Raw genomic sequence first — 10,126 nt, forward strand, 5'->3', positions numbered from 1 at the left:
TTAGTGACCCCATGGACTGCAGCCTACCAGGCTCCTCCATCCATGGGATTTTCCAGGCAAGAGTACTGTGTCTCCTATATAGCTTCAGGGTGTTTGGATAAGAATAGCTATAATGACAAGTGCTATATGGCTGACCGAAGAACATGCAATAAGTGATCTTAGGTCTGCCTGACATAAGCAAATTAAGCTAGTTAGAATTGTGCCCCATAAGGACAGTATAATGAATGGATATCCTATGAAGTATGTTTGTGAGCTTAGAATTATTTTAACCCATCATGTACCATAGCCTCCACGTTTTAGCAATACTGCTGCAAGTACTGTGGAACCTGCAATGTGGGCTTCTACATGTGCTTTAGGTAATCAAAGGTAGAGGCCATAAAATGGTAGTTTTACTCTAAAGGCCATTGTGCATGCTAGACATGGATGTTGGTTGAGCTGGATATTGGTTGAGCTCAGTATTGGAGTAGTAGGAAATTTAAGGATCCTACTGAATTTTGAATATAATCTAGTGTCACTAAGAGAAGGAGAGACCCTGTTAGTATATAAAATAAGATGAGGTCTGCATTAAGGTGTTCTGTTTGGGTCCCCATAGAATAATGATAAAGAGCATTGGAATCAGTGTGCTTCAAATAGGATATAGAAGAGAATTAATTCTATGGCAGTAAATGTTATAATTAAAAATAGTTGTAATATAACTAATATGTGTGTTAGTCACTCAGTCGTATCTGACTATCTGAGACCACATGGACTGGAGACCACGTGGACTGTAGCCCACCAGGCTCCTCTGTCCATGGAATTCTCCAGGAAGAATACTGGAATGGGTTGTCATTTCCTTCTCCAGGAGATCTTCCTGAGCCAGGAATCAAACCCTGGTCTCTGGTATTGCAGGCAGACTCTTTACTGACTGAGCCATGAGCGAAGCACATAACTAATATAGTAATATACAATTTGGGGGGGGTTTAGGGATTCTTTTAGTAAACGGTGTTGGCTTGCCATTAGCATAGGGATAGTAATTATGTACTTAAAATCAACGGTGGGGTTGACAAGGAGTCAGAGGAAAAAAGCTAATGAGAAATTGAGGTTATTGTCATTGAACTGATTAAGAAGAAGAAGTCATGTGATTCTAATTAGTAAGCTGTGAGTGGTGGTGTTGGTCCAGATTATGTTATATTCTGATAATCAGGTTAGGGGTATTAGTATAATTATGGGAATAATAATTTTTACCATTGGAGTAGATTTAGATTGTGTATGTAATCAGTGCCATACATGTTTGATACTATTAATTACTAATAGAGACAATCTGAGCACTGCTTTGCAGGCTAAAAATACTAATAGCACAATGGGCATTATATTAGCTAGGGTGAAATGTGTGTTGAGGATTACTAGGGTTGCCATTTAAATAAGGATAACATTATTCTTTCTAATCATAGTAAGGATGGTATTAAATGCGATTGATATATTAGCCTATACGGGATACAGTGAATGCTATGATAATATTTATATATACTAAACACACTTGGTAATTATGAATTTAATGACAATCGAATGAGTCAAAATCATTTGTTTTAAACTAAAAACCATATTCAGTTCTCTCTAATCCTTTTTGGGTTCATTCATAGGCCAGGCTTGCCACTAATAATATTAGAAAAAAGGCTGTAATAAGTATGGTATTTAAGTTACTTGTTTGTGATGCTCAGGGAAGTGGCAGGAGGAGTGTAATTTCTAAGAAGGAAGGTAATGGCTACTAGAAAAAATTTTACGGAGAAGGGAAGATGAAGGCTGATCCCATGGGGTCAAATCTGCACCCTCTAAGGGCTTGTTTTTCCTGAGTAGACATTTAATTGGGGAAGCCAAAATGCAGTAATAACAAGCAGTGTGGCTAGAATTAGATTTGTTAGTAGTGTCAATATTAGGTTTATTTTTCTTTTTTGGCTATACTAAAACTAACTGATTGGAAGTCAGTTGTGCTATTTAGTACTAAAAGCACATGAGCCTCATCAATAGATAGATACCTAGAGGAATTGTCATACTACATCTTATGAAGCGTCAGTACCATGCGGTGGCTTGAAAGCCAAAGTGATGATTGGATGTAAAAGGAAACCTTAATTAACATAAAAAATAAACAACAAGGAAAGTTGATCCAATAATTACATGTAATCCATGAAATCCTGTGGCTACAAAGAAAGTTGAGCCTTAGAATCCATCTGATATGGTAAATGATATTTTGCAGTACTCTGAGGCTTGTAAGTGTGTGAAATAAATGCCCAGGGCAATTGTGATAAAAAGAGCTTGAAGTATGTGATTTTGATTTCCTTCTGTGAGGCTGTGCTGGGCTCAGGTGATTGATACTCTAGAGGCTAGTAGTACAGAGGTATTCAAGAGCAGAACTTCTAAGGATTGAGAGGACAAATGCTTGTAGTAGGTCAGCATCCACCCAGCTCAGGTGCTGGACGAGACTTGAATGATAAAAAGCTCAAAAGAAACTGGCAAGAAATAAGACCTCTGAGATGATTTAAAAAAAAAAAAAAAAAAAAACTCCACAGCAAAGTCCTTTTTGAACAGTTGGTGTATAGTGACGTTGAAAGGCACTTTCTTGAATATCTCATCATCATTGGTACATTGTAAGGGTATTTGTTAATAAGCCAAGTAGAAGTGGTGTTGTTGAGTTAAAATGGAATAATATACCTAGACCAGATGTTATTAAAAGGACTGAGAGTGGTCAGGGGCTAGGGTTTACTATATGGTAGGCGTGGGTTTGGTGGATCTCACACACACACACAATTTTATGTGTCGTCATGTAAATAAAGGCTTACTAATAGTGTGAGTATTTAGGTTTGAATTATGGCCATGGCAAATTCAAGAATGGTGAGTAAAATTAGGGCAAAAAATGTAAAAGGGCTGTGGTGGTGCTAATGCTTCTTAATCAGGGTGGCTCCTCCAGTTAAGTGAATTAACAAGCATCCTGCTGTAATGCTGGCCGTTAGCCCTACAGCTACAGCTATTGGTTGAATAAAAAGGCTAACAGTTTCGATAATAACTAGTATAGTGATTAGGGGGACTGGTGTCACTTGTAGAAAATGGGCTGATGATACTTGAGTTTTATTGCAGAAGCCTATAATTACGGTTCCTGCTCATAGAGGGATTGCTATACTGAGATTTATTAATAGTTGTGTGGCTGATGTAAATCAGTGTGGCAATAATCCTAATAAATTTGTTGACCCAATAAATAGAATAAGTGATATTAGTGTTCAAGTTTGTCCTTTACTGTTATGAATCATTATTTCATTGTTCATTGTTCACATTTTCATTGTTCATTGTTTTGGTGAGTTGGACCAACCATTATTGAAGAGAGATTAAACAATTATTAACCAATTGGTCAGATGTTGGAAATAGTATGCTCCGGAATATAATAATTAGGATGACAATAATTGTTGGGGTAATAAAAGAGGCAAATAAATTTTCATTTATTTTAGTGCTCAAGGGGTGTGCATTTTTGTATTTTAGTAGATGTTGGTTCTGGATTTTAACAGTAATTATATTTTGAAATTTTTAGTTAAATATAATAAATAAGATAAAAACATTGATAAAATATTAATAAATCATGTTGATGTGTCTAGCTGTGGCATATCATTAAAGGGAATTTAACTTCCAATCTCCAACTTAAAAGACGAGTGCTAGCTTAGCTTAATGAATCTATAAGTGAGTGAAGTGAAGTCGCTCAGTCGTGTACAACTCTTTGCAACCCCATGAACTGTAGCCTACCAGGCTCCTCCCCCCATGGGATTCTCCAGGCAAAAGTACTGGAGTGGGTTGCCATTTCCTTCTCCAGGGGATCTTCCCAACCCAGGGATCGAATCCAGGTTTCCCACACTGCAGGCAGACGCTTTAACCTCTGAGCCACCAGGGAAGCCCAATGAATCTATAGTATTGATGCAAATCATTTTTCAAGGTGTTTTAGTGCTACCAACTTGACAATTGGTATAAAACTGTGATTTGATCCACAAATTTCTGAGCATTGTCCATAGTATAATCCTGGTCGTGTTGATAGGGTTGTTTGGTTTAGGCACCCTGGTTTAGGTACAAGTCTTGAAAGTAGTACATCTTCTGAGGAAATTAACTTTCGGATAGTTATTTCCATAGGCAGCACAACCCTATTATCTATTTTCAATAGTCACAACTCTTCTGATTTTAACTCTATTGTTAGAATTTTGTAGGCATCAAAATTCAAGTCTTCATAATCTGTATATTCAAAACTTTAGTATCAATAGTGTCCTATAGTTTTTACTGTAAGAGATGGATTGCTGATTTTGCCTATTTGTACTATTAGAATTCATAGTGATGGAATGGCAGTTAAGATTAAGATAATAGCCAGTAAGATTGTTCAAATAGTCTCTACTTCTTGTGCATCTATTGTGCTAGTGTAAGTTTTGTTGTTAATATAAGTGAAATAATATATAGAACCAGCAAGTTAATTTTAAAAAAATATTATTAATGTGTGATCTTGAAAATGTAATAATTATTCTATAATAGATGTTGTTGCATCTTAAAAGCCTAGTTGTAGAGGATATGCCAATAAAATATACAGGCTTTTCACCTACGACTTCAACAAAATTATTTAATATTTTACTAATACCTTGTTAATCGAGAAAGACGTAATGGCTATGATGTTGGCTTGAAACCAGTAGTTGGGGGGTTTGATTCCTTTCTTTCTTATCTATTTTAAATTGACATATGTAGGTTCTTCAAATGTGTGATATGGTGGAAGACATCCATTTAATCATTCTAGGCTTGTAGTAGTTAAGTCTACTGTCAAGACTTCTTGTTTTGTTGCAAATGCTTCTCAGATAGTAAAAACTATTACTGCTGTTAAGGAAATGAATGAACCTATAGATGAAATAGTATTTCAATAGAGATATTGGTCTGTAATTTTCATTTCTTGTAGTATTTTTGGTATCAGCATGATGCTGGCCTTCGAAAATAAGTTTGGTAGTGTTCCCTCCTTTTAGTTTTTTAGGCAAGTATGAAAAGAATTGACATTAATTCTTTATATATTTGATAGAATTCACCAGTAAGACCATTTAGTCCTGGGCTTTCTGTGTTGAGAGGATTTTGAGTACTGACTCAATCTCCTTACTTGTTATCAATCTGTTTAAATTTTCTACTTATTCATGATAAGGTCTTAATATGTCATATGTATCTAGGAACTTACCAGTTTTTTCTAGGCTATCCAATTTGTTGGCATAATTTTTCATATATATATATGAAAAAATTATATATATATAATTTTTCATAGTAGTTTCTCATCCTTTGTACTTCTATGGTACCAGTTGTAATGTCTCCTCTCTCATTTTTGAGTTATTTGGGTCCTCTCCTTTTATTAATTAATCTAAATAAAGGTTTATCAACTTTGCTTACCTTTTCAAAGAAACAGCTCTGAGTTTTGCTGATACCCTCTCTTGTTTGTCTGGTCACTTTTTCTTTTATTTCTGCTCTGATCCTTGTTGTTTCCTTCTTTCTGCTAGTGTTAATTCTTTGAGGTTGCAAAATGAGATTATTTGAGATCTTTCTTGTTTCCTACTATAAGAAGACTACAAGAAAACATACTTATCACTATGAATTTGCATCTTAGAACTGATTTTGCTGCATCCCATAGGTTTTGATATATTGTGCTTGCTTTTGTTTCATGATATTTTTTTATTTCCTTTTTGACTCTTTGACCCATTGGTGTTCAGGAGTATGTTGTTCAGTCACCACACATTGTGAATTTTCTAGCTTTCTTCCTAACTAATTTCTACTTTCAGACTGTTGTGGTTGGAAAAGATATTTGGTGTTATTTCAGCCTTCTTAAATTTGCTAGTACATGTTTGGTGACATATTGTGTGATCCATCCTGGAGAAGGTTCTATGTGCCCTTGAATGCATATTCTACTGCTACTGAATGGAATGTACTGTGTATATCTGTTAGGTTCATTTAAAGTGTCATTCAAGTCCATTATTTCCTTACTGATTTTCTCTCTGGATTATACTGTTGAAAGTCCCCTACTATTATTGCATTGTTGGCATTTCTCCCCTCATATTTGTTAATAATTATTTAATATACTCAGGTGCTGCAAAATTGGGAGTACATATATCTGTAAGTATGTATTTTCTTGATGAATTGGCCCCTTTATCATTATATGATGACCTTCTTTGTCTCATCGCTGGTGGCTCAAATGGTAAAGAATCTGCCTGCAATGCAGAGATGCAGGTTCAGTCCCTGGTTCATGAAGATCCCCTGGAGAAGGAAATGGCAACCCATTCCAGAATTCTTACCTGGAGAATCCCATGGATAGAGGAGCCTGGCAGGCTACAGTCCATGAGGTCACAAACAGATACGACTGAATGACTAATGCTTTCATTTTTTTCTTCATATCTATAATTGTATCTTCTTAATGAACTGACCCCTTTATCATTATATGATGACTTTCCTTGCCTCATAATTTTTTACTCGAAGTATATTTTGTTTGATATAAATATAGCTATCCCTGTTCTCTTTTGATTTCCATTTGCTTGAAATAATTTTTCCATTCATTCACTTTCTAAGAGTGTCTTTAATGTTTCAGTGAGTATTTTGTAGCAAGTATATAGATAGGTCTTATTTTCTATTCATCAACCACTCTGTGTCTTTTAGTTGGCAAATTTAAACTATTTACACTAAAAATAATTGATAGGTAAAGACTTACTATTGACATTTTGTTCACTGTAGCCTAATTGTTCTGTGGCTCCTTAATTCCTTTCTTATTGTCTTTTGTGTGTGTGAATTGATGATTTCTTGTAGTGGCTTGTTTTGATTATTTTTTCTTTATCATTTATGTATCTATTACAGGTTTTTGCTCTGTGGTTACCATGTGGTTTCCATAACATACCGTATAGTTAGAATTGTCTGCTTTCAGTTGATAACAACTTAACTTCAATTGCGTAAGAAAATTCTACCCATTTGCTTGCCCCCTACTTACGTTGACTTCCTAACTTACATCTTTTTAAATTTTGTGTCTATTAATATAATTTTATAGTTATTTTCAACATTTTTGTCTCTGTATTTTAGATTTCAAAGAAATTTACATACCACCATGCAGTATTAGAGTATTTTATTATATATTTACTTTTATATATTATATATTTACCTTTACCAGTGAATTTTATATTTTCATATGTTCTTATGTTATTAATTAGTGTCCTTCATTTTAGCTCAAAGAACTCCTTTTAGCATTTTCTGTAGGGCAGGCCTGCTGCTGCTGCTGGTAAGTTGCTTCAGTCGTGTCTGACTCTGTGCGACCCTATGGACTGCAGCCTACCAGGCTTCTCTGTCCATGGGATTCTCCAGGCAAGAACACTGGAGTGGATTGCCATGGGCAGGCCTAGTGGTGATAAATTCCCTTAGTTTTTGTTTGTCTGGGAAAGTCTTACTTCATCTATGAATGGCAGCTTTTCTGGGTTAACTATTCCTGGTTGGCTTTTTTTTTTTCCTTTGAGCATGTTGAATATATCATCCCACTCTCTCCTGGTCTACAAGGTTTCTGCTGAGAAGTCTGCTGATTACTTTATCAAGATTCCTCTGTATGTAACGATTCTTTTTTTCTCTTGCTGCTTTCAAGATCTCTCTGTCTTTGATTTTTGAGAGCTTGATATAATGTATTTCAGTGAAGATCTCTTTGAGTTGAATCTCTTTGGCGATCTTTCTACTTCCTATGCCTGGATGGTCACATCTCTCCCCAGTTCGGGGACATTTTTAGTCATTATTTTTTTAAATAAGGCTTCTATCCCTTTTTCCCTCTCTTCTCCTTCTGGAACTCTCACAATGTGAATATTTTTTCTTTTAATCATCCCAGTTCACTTAGGCTTTTGTTAAATATACTTTTAATGTAATTCCTTTTTAATTCTAGCTTTATTTTCCTCTGATTGGATAATAACAAGAGATCTATCTTCAAGCTAACAGGTTTGTTCTTCTACCTGATTGAGCCAGCTGCTGAAGCTGTCTATTGCATTTTCATTTTATCATTGTAGTCTTCATCTCTAAAATTTGTTTGGTTCTTTTGTATGATTTCTATTTTTTATTAAATTTCTTGTTTTGTTCGTTCTTCCTACATTCGTTTGTTTATCTGTGTTCTCTTTAATCTCACTGAGCTTTCTTTATTTTAAACTATTTTTCAAATAACTTGCCTATCCATTTCTTTGGAGATGGTTACTGAAATATTATTGTCTTTCTTTGGTCTATCGTATTTCCTTGTTTTTTTATGTTTCCAATAGGTTTGCATTGTTTTCTATGCATTTGAGGGCACAGTTACTTTTTTCAGATTGGCTTTAATAAGCAAAGATTTTCACCTTGAAATGGCTGTAAAGGTGCCAACCAGGTGGAATGCAGCATCTTTGGTTCCTGGAAAGGCACCGTGGTCCAATCTCATGCGCTCCATTGGTTGAGGCTAACACTGGCCAGACTCTGAGGGTCGGGTGTGAATGTGTGCAGGTTTCCCATGGAACTAATAATACCTGGGTCTCAGGGGCTCGCCACTGTGACTCCAGCTGACAAATGAGGGTAAGAGGTGGTATGAATGCAGCAATGGTACAGGTCCTGAGATGAAAATGTGCAGCAGTGACTCGGACTCAGCAGACAAGATGCAACAGTAGTACAGCCTAGGGAAGGTGGGTTAGAGTCTCAACTCTAGCCCCAGTGGGCATGCAGTCACAACAATAGTATGGCTGCTGGTGGTCTATTTATGCCATGTGTTGGGACCTGGGCTCAGAGCAGTGACAGCACAACCCTGGCAATGACTGGTCAGAGCTGTGATGTGGGAAGTGGGATTCAGGGCACTAGGAGCACAGTCTCAGCACTGATGGATAAAAGATAAAATCTTCATCTAGGGACAGGGATCAGGGCAACAGCAATCCAGTCCTAGAAAAGATGGACCAGAGCCACAACTGAGATGAGGGTGGGGTGGGGCTCAGGGCAGCATTAGCACCTCTGGAAATGATGGGTCAGGGCCATGACCTGGAAGAATCCAGGAGGTAGGATGAAGGGCAGCAGGAGGGCAGTCTCAGAAATGATGGTTCAGAGACTAGAATTAGGAGGGGGAGATGTGTCTCTGAGCAGCATTAGTGCCTCTGGAAATGGCTATTCAGAGCTGCAACCTGGAACCTGGTAGGTGGGACTCCAGGGGAGACAACATCATCAGATAATGACAGTCAAAGAGAGACTTTGGACTCTGGGTGCATGGCTCAGGGCAGTGGAGATTTGTAATGGTGGGAAGAAGCCCTAGCCTGGGGTCAGGGGTGGGCATAGAGCAATGGCAGCTCAAGACAGGTATATGGTAAGGTACTATGGCACTTTATCCCTGAAAGTGGGGCACAACAGCAAATGGATCCCCTGAGGGCAAGTCTCACCTTAGCAACAGCTCTAGCTTCTGAAAGTAGAAGAAGGAGGAGGCACTCCTAGCTATTATATTAGCTAGGATCAGCATCTGTGAAGACTGAGAGACCTCTGTAGCAAAAGCTGCAAATGTCCACAATAGTAAAACTTACTGGGCTTCACCTGTTCTCCAAGTTCTCAAAATTCCTCTGAGGGGATTCCACTTACTGTCCAGAAGCCCCAGACTGACAGAATAGAGTGATGCAGGCAAAATACTTCCGGTACTTTTTTGTGGCTATCCTTAATTTTTAAGCTCCACTGGTCTTTTTGCTGCTACTCTATCATCTAAAATTCTCCCGGAACTGTTTTCTTGAGTTTTGAGTTGCTTGTTTATTCTTGCTTTTTTGTCAGGGAGATGAGTGTTGGCATCTTCTAGCTCTCCATCCTGCTGACATTCCAACATATCTCTTCAGATATTATATTTGTCTTCTCTCTCTGTCTCTGGAACTTCTAGAATTCTGGTTAAATATAATAGACCTTCTCATTCCCAACTCCACATCACAGATTCTCTTTTCTGTTTCTTTCCATCTCTTTGTCTCTTTATGCTGCATTCTGTACCATTTCTTCCAGTCTCCTAGTATATTAATTCTTTGTGTCCAATCTACCTTAATTTTTATTATATGAAGTTCTATTTGGATCAGTTTCAAATCTATGTCACTTGCTATTGCTTGTTCTTCCTGCCAGT

This window comes from Bubalus kerabau, chromosome 2 (genome assembly GCF_029407905.1).
Source record: "Bubalus kerabau isolate K-KA32 ecotype Philippines breed swamp buffalo chromosome 2, PCC_UOA_SB_1v2, whole genome shotgun sequence".
Classification (NCBI taxonomy): Eukaryota; Metazoa; Chordata; class Mammalia; order Artiodactyla; family Bovidae; genus Bubalus; species Bubalus kerabau.